The following is a 22,992-nucleotide window of genomic DNA, read 5'->3' on the forward strand; positions in this document are numbered from 1 at the left end:
ACCAAACTCATATGTAAGAATGAGCACACATAGAAATGTATGTACTCAAAAGAAATAATCCATGTTAATGAAATTGTAAATTAATAAAACACGTTTAATAAACTTCAAGTGTGACACACATAAGCCACTAAATAGACTCTGAAGCCTACCATTATGTTTGAGTTTTCTTTTCAACATGTGTACTAATTCCAATAAATATTATATGGGAACGAATATCTGGGGCAACAATAATGTAGAACCAATGTATATGGACTCAATAAAAGAGCAACCAATGTACAGGGGGAGGCATGCGTATGCGGGAGCTTACCGTGTTAATTGGAGTTTACTTCCAAGATTGTGTCGTTTTTGTGTTTTTCGTGAAAGAATTACGGATATTCCCCCACGGGATTACAAAATAACGTAGCAAGCAGTGTCCGGCTTGTTACAATTACGTATAAACAATTGTTAACCTGTGTCAAAACTACCATCGGAACACTTGTCTTTGAAACAAATGTCCGAAATCCCATTGTTTAATTTATCCACCTATCATATTTAGCAAACAATACACAAAATATGGTACATAAAATCACGACATCAAACAGTTCGAAAGCTCTTATAAACCAAAATAAGTTTATTATACTGAACACTGTTTTGATTCAAATTATAAACCAAAATAAGTTTATTATACTGAACACTGCTTCGATTCAAATAATGGGTTTTACATCGTTTGTTTTCTAAACCATATAACAGCATACTAAAATGTATGAGTGGCTAATATAAAGTACGACCATATCCAAAAAAAAGTATTTAGCATACATTTATACTCTATGAGGAATAATTTGCCCTTTCATTCATATTTCTAAGCACACGCTAATTTCTGTGCATGGAAACCATCATCTGTGTTATTGAATTGTTAAGGAAGATTAGTCCTGGGACATCAATAGTTCGTATCCTGGGCTTTTTCTAACCTTTGTACAGGCTTATGACGCTCTGGTCTCCGAGGTGGGAAATCAAGTGAAAACAACCATTGAGTCCCCATTGCCATGTGTGTCTGATTCACTAACCAAAGTTTTCTTTTGTGACATTCAACCAAAAAACGTAGGCATTTTTCTTGCAATAATTAATTATCACTTAAATAATGCAACTGGTAAAATATATTTACACACAAAATGATTCAACCAAAAAACGTAGGTTTTTTCCTTGCAACAATTAATTTTCACTGAAATAATGCAGCTGGTAAAATATATTTACACACAAATTGATTTTTGTCTTTGTGCTTTGTGCCATAGAAACCCATATTCTTTGGGCAATAACTGATAATAGTTTATGGTTTTGAATATTTCATTTTCCCCATGTAATAGGATATAACTTCCACTTCAAATGAGTGTAATTGTAAAGAAACAAAATCTCAAATAAGTTTAAGACAAACGTAAGATTTGCATGTTTAGAATGATTTAAAAAAATATATATAAAACATTCACTAATTTATTCTTTTCCAACATGTGTAGTGCATTTCATGATGATACGAGAATTCGTTTAAGCCATTTGAGTACTTACTGGTATGATATATTTACATTATTTGCAGGGATTCTTCAAGCTGTTCAAACAGTTTTTGCTCACAGAAAATGTGGACGAGGCACAGGTTATAATTGTCCAGGCATGTAAGTGGGAACTTCAAACTTTCACTGAACAGTTAATGATGATTACAACACGAATATGTTCTACATTTGTGTTCAAATATATACAATGCTAAACAAACATATTTTTGATGTTGTTCTGACATAGAATCTGCAAAAGTTACATTTTGTGCAAGGATTTGGTTCATTTGCTACCATGAAGTCACTATAACACTGTGCTTAGTATAAAGTGCCCCAATAGTTGGTAAAATAAAAAAAACAATCCTAAGAATACTGCACATATTTTTTCTTCCAAAACGACATGGCATGGATACATCTCTTAATGATCGAATTTTCAGCTGCGAATGGACAGACTGACTGCAACTCCTTCGAACTATTCAACAGCTTGGTACAGAGAAAACCAATAGTGAGCAATAGATGGGTAAACAATATCTGCTTGCTGGTACCACACTTGATATGGTTTGTACATTTCTTATTTAAAAAACAACTACATTGCTCTAAATGTTTTATGAATCTGCGAGGCGCTGTGGAGGTTGGTGGTTATACCATACCTATAATCGGTGAACCAATTAAATAAAACCGCATTGAAAACATGGTTGTGCTGTTTGAGTATGTGAGAATTGTTCGGAGGAAGATATGCATTAAATCGATTAAAATAATAATTTTGGTTGTGACACAATTCTGCGGTGAACACATAGCCTTTCCGTTTAAAATAGAAACAATAGTTATAACTTCCCTTTTCAGGAGAACTTCATGATCACCAAGATTTGTCGATATGGAGAAATCTGTCACGAAATTGATTACCAAGGATTTGAGTTTGAATTAAGGGGAGACACATGGGTTGATATAACCAAAGGTTTGTTAATTTATTAACTACTGATTTTGAAATATTTCCAGTTTCAAATTTTAAACATTTTCAGTTTCCAGTTCCAATTATCAGTCCTAATTTCTGGCAGCGATCAAAATGTTTTACCTGCCATTGACATGCATGTTATGTACGGGATCAAACAACCACTTGGAAGAAATAGTCTTGCATAAAGCTCCATAATTGTAATAATTCTTTTTATGCAGAAATTTGGGTACCATGGAAACTAAAATATCCTTAAAATTTTCTTGAAACATGAACCACCTGGAGATTTGATGTAGGTCATAAATTTGGATATTGATTATTTGTGCAACTGCAACTGTTTTCGAAGGGACTGCAATGGCTGATTGGTATAGGCATTCTTACTTTGCATTGCTTTGTACTGTTGCCGTACGGTACAGGTTCAAATCCCAGTCAGAACACATGAAAATCATTCATAGTTACTAGCTTTTGTATTTTTTTTCAGTGGCTTGCATCAATATATTTTCAAGATAATGATCAAAGGTTGATAAATACTTGTCTCATAATAAGTATGACAAAATATTGCATTGATACATTAATGAAAACTGATTATATGCCATGTTATACATTAATTGTAGGTCAGCTTTTGAGACTTATTAAGGATAATGGCGGCATCCCAGTTATCAACTCAACAGAAGATACAGTTGTTGTGTGTGCAGACAACATGTTGCATACTTCAAGTAAGCATTATAAAAACGCTTAAATGTTATTGTAGTAGCTGATGAATATTTAGTTTCTGTGTTCAAATAGAGCTTGGACGATTATTGTCTGTCCGTTGTTAAACAGCTTACGTACATCCTAGCGAATTTTGTCCATTAATGAAAATGGCAACATTTCCAAGTCACTTACTTAACCACTTATATAGTACTACTCAGGTCTAGTTGAGAGCTTTTCCCTTCAAGTGTTGTTATTCCCTATCAATTTGTTGTGTGTTTCCAGGTCAATGTGTAACCAAAGAGTGGGTGTTCAGTTGCATTGTGGAAGGAAAGATGGTATCATTGAAGGAACAGACAACGGATGGGGACATTGTTTATGAAAGCGATAAATTATGTGTGATTAATGAACCACTGAATAAAGTAATTGTAGCAACGTCAGGGTCAGCTAATGGGAAAGGCCGGTCACAGAAAGCCCAATGTTACATATACTGCGAAAAGCTAGATTACAAGTTACATAGACACCTTGAGCAACAACACTCCAATGAAATTGAAGTAGCTAAGATTCTCAACATGCCAAAGAGATCCAAAGAAAGGAGACAGGCATGGGCGGCCATAACTGCCAAGGGTAATAATCTGCACATTACAAAAGTAAAAGAAAAAGGGGTGGGTATCCTAATACCTAAGTACAGACAGAGCAAAGAACAAGATAGAAAGAAATATCTGAGCTGTGAGTTCTGTAGGATGCTAATCATTTCGACTGACCTATACAAACACCACAGAAGTTGTGTCAGTAAGCCTGACAGAGTAAAAAGCGATGCCCCAGTAAAAAAATCTAAACTGCTAGAAGCATGTGCCTCTACTGAAAAAGCAGGAATAAACGAACAATTTTACAAAAAGGTTGTTGTCAACATAAGAGAGGACAAGATAGGCAGCTATGCCAAATCTGACAGTCTGATTTTACAATTTGGTGAAAGAAGATTTGAAAAAACGGGAAAATCGGAAAATTCTTATTCCCATATTTCTTGTCGTAAGCGCGAGTTGGCTAGATTGACTATAGCCATGAAAAATAATTACCCACATATAGACAATTTAACAAAATGCATTCAGCCAATCATGTGGTCCCGCCTTCTTGAAACAATAAAAAATGTTGCAGGGTTCGAAGCAAGGACCTGTTTTTATGCGTCACCGTCTTACGTGGAAAAAATAAGAAGTAGTTTAAAAAAGTTGCCAAAATGCTTCGCACAAAAGCATCAGAGGTGGAAGATGGGGAGCAGGAAGAGAGAATGTCCCTATTTATAAAATGTTACGATGACGAATATCATGAAAGAATGGTCTTTATGGCCAAAAAATCAATGGCTATTGAAAGGTTTAATAACCAAAAACTTTTACCCATCGTCGAGGATGTTGTTAAGCTGAGCACCTGCCTCCAAAATGAAGCCAGCATATTAAGATCCAATGCACCAACTGATCTCAATTTCCCAGCTGATCTCAAAGAGATTTATTCTTCACTTTGCAAAGTTTCCTTAGCAGAGGTAATACTTTTTAACCGAAAGAGATCCGGAGAGGCGGAAAGACTGAAAACGGAAGATTTCGTAAAGGGCTCTGTTAATGACGTAGTGGATAAAGATATATCACAAACATTAAGCAAATTTGAAAGGCATTTGTGTAAATCTCATTTTAGGATAGAGACGTGGGGAAAAAGCCTCAAACGAGGCAGGCGAGTATCAATCCTCCTAACAAAAGAGATGAAGGAAAACCTGAACACACTACTTAGATTGCAGTCTAAGCTTCAAATAGAGTCTAAGTACGTATTCATGAGACCAAGTGGAAGAAAGCCATACAGAGGCAATGATGTACTGAAAGAGGCGACTGAGAAATCAAAGGTCACACATGCTTCACGAATAACAAGTTTACGCAAACAACTGGAAACTTTGTCTCAAGTTTTGAATCTTACAGAGAGCAGCCAAGACATACTAGCCACGTTTATGGGTCACGATATACGTACACAAAGGGAATACTATAGACTACTAGAAGGGACTCTAGAAGTCGCAAAAGTTTCCAAGATCCTACATCAATTGAATATGGGAAAAATCACACAGACGGATGCTGCACAACTTCATGGAAACCAAACCATAATTGGGAATTATTCTATTTATATTTAGATACTGTTTGATCACGGACAAGGTCTCTTAATATTCACGTTGTTAATATGAGCATGAAAACGGGGAGTGCAAATATGAAGTTTCATCCTGTGTTATGGTTATACCCAGGGGACGTTTGTTTACTTTTTCAATATATATATATGTATATATATATATATATATATATATATATATATATATATATATATATATATATATATATATATATTTATATTGTGAAGTATATACCTGTATATTTTGCTCATTTCACCATAATGCTGTTTTGCAGACGAGGAAACAACAGTAAGCGATGATGAAGCTTCAAGTGATGAGGATGTTGAAGAATCCGATGACCAGCATGATGAAGAAAATAGAGGAGGTGTTCCTTTATCTAGCTCAAAACCTGCTGTGTCTGGGTTTCAACCTCAATATGGTATTGAAATAGTTGTGTTTGTGTGTTGGCATTTATCGTTAAAACTTGATGAAACTTGTTCAGTATGTTGCATTGCCAATATTTAGTCCATATTTTATTATTGAGTACACCGGTAAGAAATGGGAAATTTGATCAAATGTAATTTATTTTTATTTAGATGCTGTATATGCTATATATGTAATCACAGATATTTTTGACACTTTGTCCATGTAGTTGCTCTGTTAACCATATCTAGGTCACTTGATAATTTTGGTCAGTTTGATATAGATAACAAAGTCAAGTTTTTAAACTGAAATAAAATTGTTTGGATTGCTTATCCTATATTGACAAACAGGAATGAAACTGGGTCAGAATATTTGCATTGACAGTATCTAGGTCAGTTTCAAATCTGGGTAGCCTAGACTAAAAAATAAGTTACTGGTGTGTGTGTGTGTGTGTGTGTGTGAATTAATTTATGTTGCATTAATGTTGCAAACAACATACTAATAGTTCATGACTGTGTTTCATAGGTCATTGGTATAAACCAAAATTATACGTTTCTTTCGTTTTTCATATCTTAGGATATCAAGGAGCAGGGTATGACACGGATGATAATGATTATGATATGAGTTATCCAGATTGGATTTACAATTAAAGTAAGCACGGTAAGTTATTGCAACTTTGTCCTACTTAACGTAGAGGATCCGTCGTATTATTTTGAGTGCAACGACCCTCACAATTGATTCATATACAATTCAATTATTGCGTTGTACCCGCACAAGAAATTCCTTTGTTTTACATTCTAATGAGCTAACCAGGTGTTTTAAAAATTATGTGTTGTACTTTAATTGAAAACCTGAAGTATCTGGTCATTTACAAATAGAAAGATGGGATTATCGCTGTTTAAACATAAAGATGTAGATTTATTAAAAATTGTTGGGTCAGACTGAATTCAATGTGATTAAGAATCTTAAACTCACGATGCCTCATCAATATTGTTGTAGCTCCAGACAGTGAAAACTCGGATGAGGACTTAAAAAGGCAAAGAAAGAAAAACAGAAATAACAGTGGTATGTTTAATAGCATTTAAATTCAATTGCTGTTTAAAGCCACACAACTTATTTGGCATAGTAAATTTAAGTATAAATAAGAAACATATTTTATCTATGCCAATAAGAGCATATCCGGTGGTTACAAGGTAGAAATCTGTCTTTTTGGCGCTTTAAAATTTAAAAATAATCGCGTTTGTTGAAATGGACATATACATATAGAAATCCTACTTTCGGTTTAAAAATTAAAATAAATAAATAAATTACTTGCTTACAAGGCTATAGATTTAATGACAATTGTGCACACTTTCAAATTGCATCTTTATGTATTGATTAACATGTATTTCATTTCAAGGTGTGTGGCTTTAACATTTCCTGCACTTAGCTTGGACCATGTGGTTCATTTTTTCATGTACAGTGTTGCTTACGGTATACCACTAGGAGGCGCAATTACAATGTTATACCACGCCTTCCAGTGAACCAATTCATTAAATCCGAATATAGTTATTTGCGTGTGTAATAATTGTTCGGAGGAATATTTGCATTACTTTGCGTTATAGTATAATTGTTATCTTGGATATAACATGTAATCTGTATATTTCTTGCAACATGAAACAGCGAAATTGTTCTTATTGTATGTATTTGGTTCATCATTGCTTATTTTAACATGATGTCCTCATCCGATGATTTGAAATGTTGTTCATATAATATCATTATTATGTGGACGACACACATAAACGTAAATTGTTGCAGTTGTCATTTTGATTCATGTTATGGTATGCATCTCGGTATTTTATATTTAAGGAAAAGAGAAGTGGACACCGCAGGAACAACGAGTTGTGATGAGTGAATTTGAAAAATATATGCATCTAAACACATTGCCTGGGAAGTCCGAATGCGAGAAATTGCTAAAAGAAAACCCGTGTTTAAGTAAAAGAAGTTGGAGAAATATTAAAGACTTCGTTCGAAATAAAACAAAGACATTTATCAAGCATCAGAAAAATTAAAATGACTGAGGAAAGAACAAGATGCTGTAGATTTGAATGCTGTAACTGGCAATTTGCTAAAGTGTTTTAATTGGAAACAATCCAAAACTGACAATATCATTATGTAACAGTAAACAATATATAACACTTTTTAACAAACATTTGTTGATTAGGCTGTTTGAAATTTTGAACTATAAAGTTATATTGTGAAACGAATTTTGTCCATGTTTCATATTCTGTAGGGAAAGTATCGTTTCAGAAATGGAGTATGCTCAATTATTAATTTTAATATAAAGTTAAGTCATCGCAGTCTCGTTGAAGACATTTTATAAACATGTTTGGCGACTGTCATTTTTAATCAAACATACATGTATGTTTTTTAATTGTGGTTATCATTATGCTTTAAATATATCCAACAGAATTTCAAACCCTTTTGGGTAGATGTCTAAAAAAGCTTTTCAATTTATTTTAGTAAATTAGAAGTAAAAGCAGAAGAATTGTTGTATTATCAACTTTTTTTATAATCCAAATATATTGATAGGAAATCAAAGTTTTACCTTAAGTCATGTTTGATGCTTGAATTCACTGTATAGGTGATGTATTCAAAAATGGAACCTGTACTTCTGTAGATAAATTGAGTGAAATGTACAATTTAAAAATAAATTTTATTGATTATATAGGGGTGACAATAGCAATAGATAAATTTTTGAACAAATATTGTTGAACCCTGTCCTACCCAACAAATGATAAAACCCTTTTTCCCCCATTTTTACATCTCATATTAAAAAACTAATCAGGTGCTAAAAGACTATATAATATTGTAAATAAGAAAAATGAACAACCTTCAGTTAAAGCAAAATGGGGTATAAAACTCAATACCATAATTAGTGAAAATGAATGGAAGTGCATTTTTGAACTACCCTTTAATTATTTATGTACGCTGGCAAATGTCTTTATTTTGAAAATATACCTATTTTTGCTTTTTTATGCTTTCTATTCATCTGAATTTGCATATACTAATTTCTTATTACAATTAATTCATACTTTTAATATGTTTATATATTGAAATATCTAGTTTTTTTACTTTTGTTCTCTATAAATACGTTTGAATGTTTTTCAAACACACAATTGCATGCAACTGTCTTATAGTGACAGCATTGTTTTCAGTTTGTAAACTATGAATGTCTGTTGACATGAAGCTGTGTTTTTTCTCTTGTAAATATTTGTTATGTGAAGGTTAACAAAGACGTGATATGGTTTGTGATTTTGTTTAAAAACAAAAGTAATATATACACTCTTAAGAGTATAATGTATAAATTATATGATAAGCTTTTGTAGAATATTTAAGAAAACAATTAAACATGGTTTAAGGCATTAAGCGTTTGCTCTAGATGCTGTGTATTATGTGTCAGTCATTCTGTCATCTATGATAAAGGTACGGTGTGTTTTTATGCCCCCTGATCGAATGATAAGGGATATATTGATTTTGGCCTGTCTGTCTGTCATCTATTCATTGATTCATTCATTGGGTGTGTCCCAAAACTTTAACATTGGTCATTATTTTTGCAATATTGAAGGTATCAACTTGATATTTGGCATGCATGTGTATCTCATGGAGCTGCAGATTTTGAGTGGTAAAAGGTCAAGGTCATCCTTCAAGGTCAAAGGTCAAATATATGGCCTCAAAGCGGCGTAGTAGGGGGCATTTTGTTTCTGACAAACACATCTTTTGTTTTCAAACTTCTATGCAAATTGCTTTGTATTTGTATGTCACTGTCTACAACCATATATATATAAAGTATGACACTGTGACATTAATTGTTTTGCATGTGTACTTTTGTATGTAACTGTCTATAATTATATGAGTCGTGTTCTGAGAAAACTGGGCATAATGCATGTGCGTAAAGTGTCGTCCCAGATTAGCCTGTGCAGAGACTGCAGACTGCACAAGCAAATATGGGAGGACCCTTTACGCACATGCATTATGCGTAAAATGTCGTCCCAGATTAGCCTGTGCAGACTGCACAGGCTAATCTGGGACGACATTTTACCCACATGCATTATGCCCAGTTTTCTCAGAACGCGACTCATATGATAGTTTGTGTTGCATATGTACATATATATGTAGCTGTTTTCTTGTCTTGTAATAAAACGTGTTGGGAAAAAATATGCATGTATGCATGTATGTTGCTTTATTATGTCTTTGCACATGTACTCTTGTGAACAATTATTTTGTACATGTGTAAGATGTGACTTCTAAAATAAATAACATGTTCTTCAGTACAGTGTTCTTGTAGTAAAGTGTCAATGGTGTCCCTTGTATGGCTTTTATTTACACCGGATGATTGTTTACACACCACGCGTACGAATTAAACCGACACCCATGTGGTTTATTAAGTGATTTTCAGCAATAATACATAATACTAGTAACTATATACGTTTACTGACAATCCAGCTTGATGCCTTACCTACAATGATGCAATTCGCCGGTTGAATGGCTTAAGGAATACAGTTATGTTGACATTTTGTCTGTCCGTCCGAAACAACTTTGCTCAGAAAAAGTTTCAAAATTATTAAATTAATTTGATCGAACCGTCGCATTACAATGGACGGCATTAAGAAAAAGTGCCATGTTATGGGCCAGGTTTTTTAACTTTGAATATTGTTGTTTGGAACATAACTTCCAATTTAAGGGCGGGATTTGGTTTAAACCGCCATACAATATTATAAGAGAGACACGAAGAGAAGTACAGTGTGCAATAAATGGCCTGGACTTCAATTAAGTTTTCTTAGCCGGAGCATAATTTCGGAACTACATGTATAAACAGGGATTGGCTGAATCGTCATACATTGATAGAATACATTTAAATTAGTGTGTAACATATTTAGCTCTACCTAATCTGTAACTTATTATCTATATATCTTAATTGAACTATATCTACATCCATTCTGTGTTCAAAATCCAATAACTATCGATGGTCGTTACAAGCTATAAACATCGTTACATTTCCGAAACGAAATGCTCGTATGCATGAACACCAAGTGCCCCAGGACTAAAATGGTGTCGTATAATACCAGCAGCAAATATTGAAAGAGTGGTTGGTAGACTTGTGTGTTCTCTTTCATACGCATGGCGCCTTGATGGTTAACAAATGTTTCAAGATTCAAAACGTTATTCCGAAGGGTTAAGGGAAAAAACGGGTTTTACAACAAGAGCACCGAATAACGGGTGCCAACGCTCGGCTGCGGGTGCAGTTTTCAATAAATTAAAGCATGTAGGAATATGTTTAGAGGTCACAGTGATCTTGACCTTTGACCTAGTGTACCAAAAATGGGTGTGGCGTGTAGAACTCATCAGGGTGCATCTGCATATGAAGTTTCAAAGCTGTAGGTGAAAGCACTTCGATTTTAGAGCCAATGTTAAGGTTTGAGCACGACGACGGCGGACGACACGACACGACGAGCTGGCTATGACAATACCTCCGAAAACAGCCGAGCTTAAAAACACTTTACGAAGGTGTCACATGGACATCAACGCAGACGCCGAAGCCAGGAGGAGTAAGAAACTTCCCATAGTTTCTTTATTTTGTCTTGATTCAAATATCAAGATGGTAACGCCACTTGTTTATAATTGCTTTCAAACATCGGAACCCTGGCTTAGAATAATTTTATATTAAACTTCACAGCATTTAGTGTAGTAACGCAAATAACTTTGAAACGAAAAGATACGACATGGGATGAATACACTGAATATAAGTGCGCTTGAACTCGATTTGGTCATAATATCAACAGGAATTCATAATTTTATTTTAATTTTAATACAACAATGTCACCAAATCTAAGCAATCAAAATAATAATCAGCTAACACAGTTTAAATTGCAGACTATTAATGAACCCGACTGAGACAAAGATGCAATATAACAAGTAGGACAATTTGAAGTTATTTTATGTTGCTAAATATTCATGCCATGAGTAACATTGTCAATGTGTGATTTCGAGCGGGCTTCAGTGTTGTGCATATGCTATGAGTATAATTATGCCACTTCTTACCAGACCGAGTCGTTTTCTAGCTATTGTAAAATCAGCTTTGTAAATATATTTATTATATATAACATGTATATATTCGTTATGAGACGGATACAAGTTTACACACCGGCGACTGAAGACAAGTTAATATTTCTATTAATATGTCTCGAATTATTTAACAACCAACAAAATTAAGTGTTTGCTTTATTCAATTTGTACTTACATCTTCCACTTGGACTTTGATATTTGTAATCGTCCTTATTTAACAGCTAGCAATCGTCTTATTCAAAGTTGTGTATAATCGTCCTCATTAAGGTGATTAGAATCTCAATTGAAGGTGTGCATGTATTTTGTCCTGATTTGGCCTGTGTATTTGTCCTTAGTTGAAGGTGTGTAGCTTTGTCTCTATTTGGCGTTGTGTATATGTCACGTCTCAACTTGGCGGTATAATATCCGACTCATAACCAGTGGAATTTTCAGTAAAGAAAACATGCGAATGAGTTCGCAGACTTCTAATGTACATCTTCTCAAAATTTGGTTGCTGTAAATGCATTTGTACTATGTGTACTCATTTGACGGTAGTTTGACCGATGTCCTCAATTGAATGCGATTGTACGCATGTGTGTGTGTGTATGTGTGTGTGTGTGTGTGTGTGTGTGTGTGTGTGTGTGTGTGTGTGTGTGTGTGTGTGTGTGTGTGTGTGTGTGTGTGTGTGTGTGTGTGTGTGTGTGTGTGTTGTGTGTGTGTGTGTGTGTGTGTGTGTGTGTGTGTGTGTGTGTGTGTGTGTGTGTGTGTGTGTGTGTGTGTGTGTGTGTGTGTGTGTGTGTGTGTGTGTGTGTGTGTGTGTGTGTGTGTGTGTGTGTGTGTGTGTGTGTGTGTGTGTGTGTGTGTGTGTGTGTGTGTGTGTGTGTGTGTGTGTGTGTGTGTGTGTGTGTGTGTGTGTGTGTGTGTGTGAGTTTGTAAAACCTACCAACCGGGGAAAATCGTATGAATACACACCAACAAACCGGGGAACACCTACCAACCGGGGAATTCCCCGGTTGGTTTTAGGCGAAAATCTCTAATCTACGTGAATGAAATACCAAACTGTCAATTTAAATTAGAAATCCAACGCCTTCCCCGATTAGCGGGTTTGTGGCATGCACAAAATATACACAAATCTTCACCATATTACAATCGAGTGTGTATCCAGGCTTATAACAGTTCCCCGGTTGCGCTGTTTAAAAATCATACACTCGGTATTTATATCATTTAGTGAAAGTCAGTTGGAAAAATGGAGTTTCGAGCGAACAAACGCATTAAACTAAGATAATTTTTTAATTATGTTTATAATTTTTAATTACTATTAAAAAGCGCTTTTATGTAAACGTTAAAGTAATACTGGAAGACGAATTCTAAAGATCGATTTATATAAATATTAGTGATGGCAAAATTATTCGAATATTCGAATATTCGATTGAATGGTCAGTATTCGAATATCAAAATTGATATTTGCATATTCGCATTTTTTTTCCAAACGTCATTGCCCCTATATTAAATGACCTACGAGCCGCTTACTAATTGGCACCCGAAATCATTTGGGATAAACGTGTTTGATGTGACGTTCTTCGTGTCAAACTGCGGCCCGTATCAGCGTTGGTGTACGGAAGAAACACCCTCCGAAAGAAACACCCTTCCCTAAAAACAGCATAGCGGAAGAAACCCCCTTTCACATTTTGCATACGCGGAAGAAACACCCTCGATAGTTTTGTATAATGCGGAATAAACCCCCTTTTATATCGGAACAAACCGCCTTTCCATATTGCACTAACAGTTAAAATCACAGGTAATAAGCGTCTACGCTTGTATTTGTGGTTCGTTTATTCGATAGCGTTGGTTTTAATTAGTGTTTGTTTTTTAGAAAAGGTGTCACACTCAACCCCAGATATTTTATTCATTTGATCTAATGTTAATATAAAAGGCTATAAAAAAGGTTTAGCAACCATTCAGAATTTCCTGACCAATTACGTGCCACTTCGCCATGTTCTTAATCCTAACACGATTTACGCCCGGTTTATAATTCAGAAACACAATATTTCTGACTGGATATTTAAATTATGAAATGAGCACAACTGCTTATTTTCAATCACAAAAACCATAACAAACTATGATATGAAACGATGCGTGACCGTAACTGTTGTAAAACTCCATCAGTCAGCTATACAATAGAATATTATGGGAATATTACACACATCCTTTAAGCTTAATGGTGTACAACAATTTCGTAAACGTGATTTTCTGCGATACGATCTCAAAACGTTCCCAAGCAGAACTCAATACATGTGAATATGGAAAACATATTAACGCTGATCAACACTTCATATCTAGAGGCGAAATACAGCATACTGTAAAATGAACTGAATGGTTGAATGGTTTCGTTTAATGAATACATGCAGTCAACACACGCAAAAACTTCTTTATGACCCAGAGGACTGACTGGCTGGATAACTGACTGACTGACTGGCTGACTGGCTGACTGACTGACTGACTGACTGACTGACTGCCTGTCTGACTGACTGACTGACTGACTGACTGACTGACTGACTGACTGACTGACTGACTGACTGACTGACTGACTGACTGACTGACTGACTGACTGACTGACTGACTGACTGACTGACTGACTGACTGACTGACTGACTGACTGACTGACTGACTGACTGACTGACTGACTGACTGACTGACTGACTGACTGACTGACTGACTGACTGACTGACTGACTGACTAACTGACTGACTGACTGACTGACTGACTAAAATAATAATAATAATAATAATAATAATAATAATAATAATAATAATAATAATATTAATAAATTATAGTTTCTTATTTGGTCTTGTTAAAATTATATCCCAAAATGAACATTTATAAACAAACAAATACTTTTTTTCAATTAGGTGCCAATTAAGGGCTTCAATTGACTGGCGAATTATAATTTAGTTTCTGTGATCACAGTTTTTAAAGACATTAAAATGTTTCTTTTTATAAACGTACATGATATCGTATTTTTTTTATAAATTTCGTAAACGTGATTTTCTGCGATACGATCTCAAAACGTCCCCAAGCAGAACTCAATACATGTGAATATGGAAAACATATTAACGCTGATCAACACTTTATATCTAGAGGCGAAATACAACATACTGTAAAATGAACTGAATGGTTGAATGGTTTCGTTAAATGAATACATGCAGTAAACACACGCAAACACTTCTTTATGACCCAGAGGAATGACTGGCTGACTGGCTGGCTGGCTGACTGACTGGCTGACTGGCTGACTGGCTGATTGACTGACTGACTGACTGGCTGGCTTACTGACTGACTGACTGACTGACTGACTGACAGACTGACTGACTGACTGACTGACTGACTGACTGACTGTCTGACTGTCTGACTGTCTAACTGTCTGACTGACTAACTGACTGACTGACAGACTGACTGACTGACTGACTGACTGACTGACTGACTGACTGACAGACTGACTGACTGACTGACTGACTGACTGACTGACTGACTGACTGACTGACTGACTGACTGACTGACTGCCTGACTGACTGACTGACTGACTGACTGACTGACTGACTGACTGACTGACTGACTGACTGACTGACTGACTGACTGACTGACTGACTGACTGACTGACTGACTGACTGACTGACTGACTGACTGACTGACTGACTGACTGACTGACTGACTGACTGACTGACTGACTGACTGACTGACTGACTGACTGACTATAATAATAATAATAATAATAATAATAATAATAAATAACATTTTCTTATTTGGTCTTGTTGAAATAATATCCCATAATGAACATTTATTAACAAACAAATACTCTTTTTTCAATTAGGTGACAATTAAGGGCTTCAATTGACTGGCGAATAATAATTTAGTTTCTGTGATCACAGTTTTAGAGACATTAAAATTTTTCTTTATATACACGCCCATGCTATCGTTACTTTAAAATTTAAAAATAAAATAACATTCTATAACATAATGTTTTCCTTCTATTTGTGCCCGATTACAGTATCGGTCATAGTATTAGCCGACAGCGATACACTTATTCGATAGCAACGTTAATAAACAGCCTCGTATTCAGCAAACGGATATAACTTACAAAACAGTGGAAGTTATCACAGAACAAGTTTCACTCTTTTCTGATATATTTCGTCTAAATAGGCTTTTTTAAAGTTTGTTTTTACAATTAAGCTACATTTTCTTTCTATTTCTAAACACCGCAATTGTATATTCAATTTTCTGTGTCAATAGATATATATTATACCTACCGGATACGAAACTGAGAAATAGAAGTTAAATAAATCCAGCCGTTTTATGCGAATATTCGAATATTCGATTGAATGGATTTGCGAATATTCGAATACCGATATAGGTATTCGATGCCATCACTAATAAATATCATTTGATTACAAAGCTTGTTTTACGGTACATATTTCAAGAATATATTTTATAAATATACGTTAAACAAAGTAGTGCTCTAGGCAGTTTTTAGCTCGACTACATATATACAGTGGAGCTATCCTACTCACCCCGGCGTCGGCGTTAGCATGAGCGTTAGCGTGAGCGTTGGAATGTTAAAGTTTACGTACCACCTCAAATATTGTCAAATATCCCTTGACATATTGCTTTTATATTTTGCATACTTCTTTACCAACATGACCCCAATCTATAAACAAGAGCAGACAACTGTAACAAGCATCTTGTAAGAATTATGGTCACTTTTTTCCACTTAAAATATGCATATTATTGATAAATCTTTGTGAAAGTTTACGTACCACCTCAAATATTTTCTATGTCCCTTGACATATTGCTTTTATATTTTGCATACTTCTTTACCAACATGACCCCAATCTATAAACAAGAGCAGACAACTGTAACAAGCATTTTGTAAGAATTATGGCCCCGTTTTTCCACTTAAAATATGCATATTATTGATAAATCTTTGTTAAAGTTTACGTACCACCTCAAATATTTTCTATGTCCCTTGACATATTGCTTTTATATTTTGCGTACTTCTTTACCAACATGACCCCAATCTATAAACAAGAGCAGACTACTGTAAACAGTATTTTGTAAGAATTATGGCTCCTTAGTGATTTTGTTATTACTACACATGCCTAAATACATATTATGTATATCATGAAATTAATGTAATTTGTGTACAAGGAATTAATGTCAATGTGTTGTACTAAATGGTTTTATGAATAACGAACTTTTTAACTCTGACTAGATTATGTGTTATACCATTTTTTATAGTTGTTGTGAATAGGCAACACAATGACTACTAGATCTACGGACAGCCAGGAACCAGGACAAACAACATCCGTACACACGGAAGAAGTCGATGAGACGGTTTGTAATATTTCACTATGTCGAAGCTACTAAGGCGTATTTTCTGGTTTGGTTTAGTCTTCAGTGAAATAGGCGTAATTTTGCCTTAAATTATATTGTGCCAACATTTATTCCGGGTGATGCTAATTGGTATTTGGGCTTAACATAACACGTACGTCGATGATCATTATATTAACATGTTATGCGAATTTTAAAAGAATAAAATATTGTTTACCAGTTGTAGTGACTTTGAACTACTTGTCTTTCAAAATCTTCATATACACAAAGAATTTAGAATTTACACCTGTCAATGAAACTGGTGAGCATGTGTATTAACCACTGTAGTTTATAAACATCGACTTCATCATAATCACAAAAACGTTAATTATCGCTTATCCAAGAAGTGTAATATCATTAATTTTAATTTTCAGTGTAAGACTTATACGCTGCCAATTACTGTGTATGAAACTCTGAGACATTAAGAAATTTAACTTGCGTGTTACATATGGTCATTGGTTGATATTTCATCTTAACGACAAAAAAACAATAGCGTCTACTCGATATTTTGCTATACGATACATTCTGACATGGGTAAGAAAAGATAGTTCATTTTACACAAACCACCGCACAATACATACATGATTTACCGTGAACCACAGTCCGTTCACCAGTTCTTTTTTCTTCCAACACATTTGTCCAGAGAAGTACAATACCTTTCATTTAACCGTGCATACATTTTGTCTTATTAGTATCTGTAAAAAAATATTCCTTGTATACTTTTTCGAACTTTGATAACATGTTTGGAACAACCTGGTATATGTTAAGACTTGCTACGTCGGTGTATTCAGCCAATCTTTAAACAAGCTTGATACGTTCAAGATAAATAATCAAAGATATGTTAAATTTGAAACCGTTTTGTTGAAATTGATCATTTAAATGCAACCTTTAAAAATGTTTTATGGGTGTTTTTCAGTTTGTTATTATGTCGACAAAACAAGCTATCAATCTGTTTCAAATCTTCCCCAATGACAGTGAACGGCAAAAAATAAAACATGTGATGTAAGATAAGCAAAAGTAAACTATTTTGGACGAAGGTGAATTAAACTTGTATTATACCATCGGTTGCAAACATTTACACAAAATTCTCATGTCACTTAGATTTTCTACATCTTAATAAAAAGCCACATGAGTGATGATATCAATTGAAAATGCTGCTACTAAAGAATTGCAATTTCAACTGATACTAAGTAACGTGGATGTATGAAACTTACTCTATTATTGTCTCATTGAATTGTGTTGCAGAGTACCGAAACTAAAGAACATAGCGACACTGCACACGAGTACAATTCACAAGATGCAGCAGAAAATATGTTGAATAGTGAATCATCGGATATCGATGTACGTAAACATATAACGATTTTGTGATTGCAATACAGTACACACATTTAAACATTTTATCTAAGATTATATATAGTTCCGACTTTTTTCAAGCTCTAGTATCGAACTGTAATTAAGACATGCATTCTGGTAAGTGTTATGTTACACTTACACATTTTTATGGATGTAGTTCACCAATAACAAATTATGATGTTGTGATATTTTCATATTTTTATATGATCTCACACACAGGAAAACAACTTTATTTTACAGGATAGTGACAATGACAAAGACTATATTCCGGAAGAAGGCGATGCATCGTCAGATGAGTCGATAGTTGTCGAACTCATACCAAACATTCAAAGATTTAAAAAGAAGACAGCGTCAACACTACCTCCTGTTGAATCCTTGCAATCTCGTGAACGTGACGAATCATCCGCAGAGGCACACAAAACCAACATCACCATCGCTCAAACAAATAACAGTGAATACAGACATTACGATAAGAGATTTTATTGCATGTTTTGCGAAAAGGCTCAAATAAAACTAAAAAAACATTTGCTTTTGCAGCATAAAGATGGGCAAGATGTGAAAGATCTATTAAATACGGAAAATTCAGCAGAACATAAAAAGATGTATGAAAAAATAAGGAACGTAGGGAACCATCTCCATAATGTTAAAGTATTGCGAGATGGCCAAGGACAGCTGTTTGTGTCATACAGACAAAGTCACAATCAACGCGTAGCTGCAGACGAGTATGGACCTTGTCCTTACTGTTACGGGTATTACCCGAAGAAAATCCTGTGGAGGCATACTCAAAAATGTAAGTTTACAATGCGGCGGGATCAAGAAAACGACTCGCTTTAGAGAGCAGCCTGCTATTACCAAAATCAAAAGAAGGAAGCACTATTTTAAGACGAGTAATCGAGTCCATGAGAAACGACGAAATAAGTCGCAAAGTCAAAAGTGATAATACAATCCTTGCATTCGGTGAAAAACTCTGTACAAAAAGGGGCCATGATGAAAAGCAACACAATTATATTAGACAGAAGTTAAGAGAAGTTGGTAGATTGCTGAAAGACATGCGATCTTGTCCAGGCAATGTTGAAAAGTCTTTGGAGAATTTCAGGTATCCAGATGCTTTCAAATTTATTACACAATCTTGCAAAAACGTTGCAGGCTTCGACGGAAACACCAATATTTATGCTACACCATCATTAGCCTTAAAGATTGGCACAACGCTTCAGAAATGTCTAAAAATTCTAATTTCGAAAGGAATCGAAACAAACAACCAGGATCTGCAAACAAGGGCTGAGGAGCTTTCCAAACTATTTGAAATTAATTGGACGGATGACGTGTCTTCCAATGCCTTAAGAACACTTCATGAGGCTAAGCAGAACAGTCAGAAAGAACTGTTGCCATTGGCAAATGATGTCAAAGTAATGTCTGAATACTTACGACATGAAGCAGAAACACATGCAAATACCTTACAAGAATCAGCAAGTGATTGCGAGAAAAGGCAAACATGGCATAAGTTGTCTGAAATCTGCTTGTGTTTAATCGAAACGATCAGACGATGTGTCAAACATGACAGTCGAAGAATATTCAAAAAACAAATTGACAAATGACGATGGAGAATTAGATTGATGTTTAACAAAACTGGAAAAAAACCTGTGCCGTTATTTTTACCGTACAGAGATTATTGCAAAACGAGGTCGAATAGCTGCAGTACTGTTTCCAGGACAGGTGAAAGAAAATATCGACCTGCTCATACGCAGCAGAAATTCTCTAACAAACTGTTTAAATAGTAAATATCTTTTCCCAACAAAATCTGCATCATCGCATATTCGTGGGACAGATGTATTACGTTCAATTGCAATTGACTGTGGAGCTGAACATCCGAAAAGGCTTCGTTCAAAAAGTTAAGGAAACATATTGCCACAATGTCTAGGCTTTTTAACTTGTCTGAAAATGAAATAGACATTCTAGCTAAATTTCTTGGTCACGACATTCGGGTACATAGAGAATTCTACAGATAACCAGATGGAACCATGCAGGTTGCCAAAGTCAGCAAGCTGCTCATGATGATGGAAAGTGGACAAATTACCAGAAATTCTGTCAATTCGCTAGACGATATTGATGTCGACGACGAATGTATTGTAGGTATGTCGCATTTTTAGTGTTAAATTCATACAGTAAACTTAATGTTATTAATGGGCTCATTACCGAACTTGATTACCTAAAGTGATAAAAAGAATTACAAACATTTTCTGAAATATACTTGTGTTATGCAAGGCAATTCTTTTTTATCGGAGACGACCAGGTAAGGCGGAATTTAAAGTCTACACTCATTTTGTGCTCAGTAAGGTTTACATTGGCTACTTCTAATTTTTCAATTTCAATGCACTAACTGCATATTTATTTGGTGTGCTTCGGTTGTTTCCATCATTGTTATATTATAAACTATATATAATTTTTGATCTTGTGATTTACACGACAGATGAACAATATTCTTCTGAATTATCAGAAAATGAAAATACTGAAGACCTTGAAACTCTGCTTCCCAGCACCAGTCAACCAAAAATAACTGACAAATGTATGCATACACATGTGAATGCATTTAAGTTATGTATCTCCAAGTTTCTTATGTTTCTTAGAACATGATTTGCTTACATGTAATTGTTTGATTCATTAGGCAAAATAATGTTTCCAAATTTGTCGTGTGACATCGATGTCATTATCAGGTGCCGTAAGTACCTGGACGCTTTTGTCGTAATTTTGCTATGAAAAATTGTACTGAAGTATATATATTTAATATGGATATCTTACACATGGCAGTTAGCGACGTCATATGGTGTTTTATTATCCATGTACAGAAAAGGGTACTTCAAATACCAGGAGAACAAAACAAGCAGCCAAAAAGCAACGGAGTGAAGACGAAAACAGGAGCTGTTCACAGACACTTAGATCGTTTTTTGATAATTGGTAAATTACCAGGGAAAAAATCATTACTTGCATGTATTGAAAGTGAGAATGACCTTCACAACAGAAGTTGGAAAAATGTCAAAGACTTTTGCATAAATTTAATTGAAACAAAAAAGCGACGGGGACTTTTAACTTAAAAAAATATAACACATATAATGCACGTTTAGGAGAATACGTTAAAGGATGAAGTTGCCACATGTGTTTTGTGTGTTTTCTTGTTCTATATACTCTTTTCGAAAACGATATATGTGTGCTTATTGTATTTGAATGTTTTATTAATACGGTTCAGTCAAAAACGATATTTGTTCATAATCATATCGCCGAACAAATTAGGATTGGTATATAGTTCGGCCAAAGAGTGTTTCTTTGTACTTTCTATTACGAGTTTCTACGAGTTACTCACTATACAAGTTATTTTTTACCCCAAACTTGGTGAATATGAATGAATATAGCAAACATGATAACAAATCAATCTAGAAGGCTAAACGTTCAGAGAAGGCACAAAAAAATTCAGTCGGATAAATGGAAACAAACATTTTGTTCAAGCATAACAAACAAACACTTTTAGATATAATAAGATAAATGTAAATAACATAAAAAAACTACTGCTAAACTACTGCTACAATGTGAAGAATACAAATGAATATTTTGTCAATTTTACAAAATTTGTTTTGAATGACAGGTGTCTGACTTGCAGTTGAGTACTTAATAGTTATTTTAAAGTAAAAATGTACCAATATGTAAATTATTGCGTAAATATCGCACTAGAATTGATTAAATAGTTGTTAAATATTACAATAATTTCCTACACAGACTTTTGTGCATTTGTTTTGCGTGTAGATATTCACATTAACTATCAATTCACATATTTGCTTTGTGTATATAATTGGTATGTTTATTTTCAGAATTGAGTCACACTGTTATAATTTCCCTGTTGGTACATATTATTTTTAAGTTGGCACCAACAAGGGTCTAACAATTGATTCACATGTGCTATCCCCAGTAAGTATATATACTATAATGTAAGTGATGCAAAATAATATTAAACTACGTGTTTGATAAGTGTTTGCTTTGGTACATATTTAATTATTAGTGTTTTTATAAAATGATAATGCTGTCAAAGTCAGCGATGATTATACGTGTATAACAACATTAATTATAACTTTTATATTGTTTTCAACAAATAATATATGGTTGACACATCGGCATAAATTTTCAGTGCTTAAAATACACTCTTTCTTTTATATTTTATGCAAAAATAAGGTACATAAGTTGGTTAACATAAAGGTAGTTTGAACAAAATTCAAATCTTGAAAAAAGGTGTTTGGTTTGCAAGGGAAAACTAAGCGATTGCCAGTGACTATTTTCCTTAAAATATAATCTGTTATTTCGACAGGTAGAATTTAATGTAAGTTCATTATTAACGTTAACCCGTTTTTGGCATTCTCTTCTCAAACAAGTGCATA

At 34.5% G+C, this 22,992-nt stretch overlaps 1 protein-coding gene and 1 long non-coding RNA gene across 3 annotated transcripts in view; both read left to right on the forward strand.

Moving 5' to 3' along the window:
• The window catches only part of LOC127857918 (discoidin domain-containing receptor 2-like), a 177,549-nt gene that overhangs the window by 31,239 nt on the left and 123,318 nt on the right, over nucleotides 1–22,992 (forward strand). The window lies entirely within an intron of this gene.
• Nucleotides 955–2,069, forward strand: LOC127857924 (uncharacterized). The gene is made up of 3 exons (XR_008038678.1): nucleotides 955–1,077; nucleotides 1,565–1,640; nucleotides 1,955–2,069. It is a non-coding gene; the product is annotated as an uncharacterized LOC127857924 (long non-coding RNA).

This window comes from Dreissena polymorpha, chromosome 14 (genome assembly GCF_020536995.1).
Source record: "Dreissena polymorpha isolate Duluth1 chromosome 14, UMN_Dpol_1.0, whole genome shotgun sequence".
In the NCBI taxonomy this organism is placed as follows: Eukaryota; Metazoa; Mollusca; class Bivalvia; order Myida; family Dreissenidae; genus Dreissena; species Dreissena polymorpha.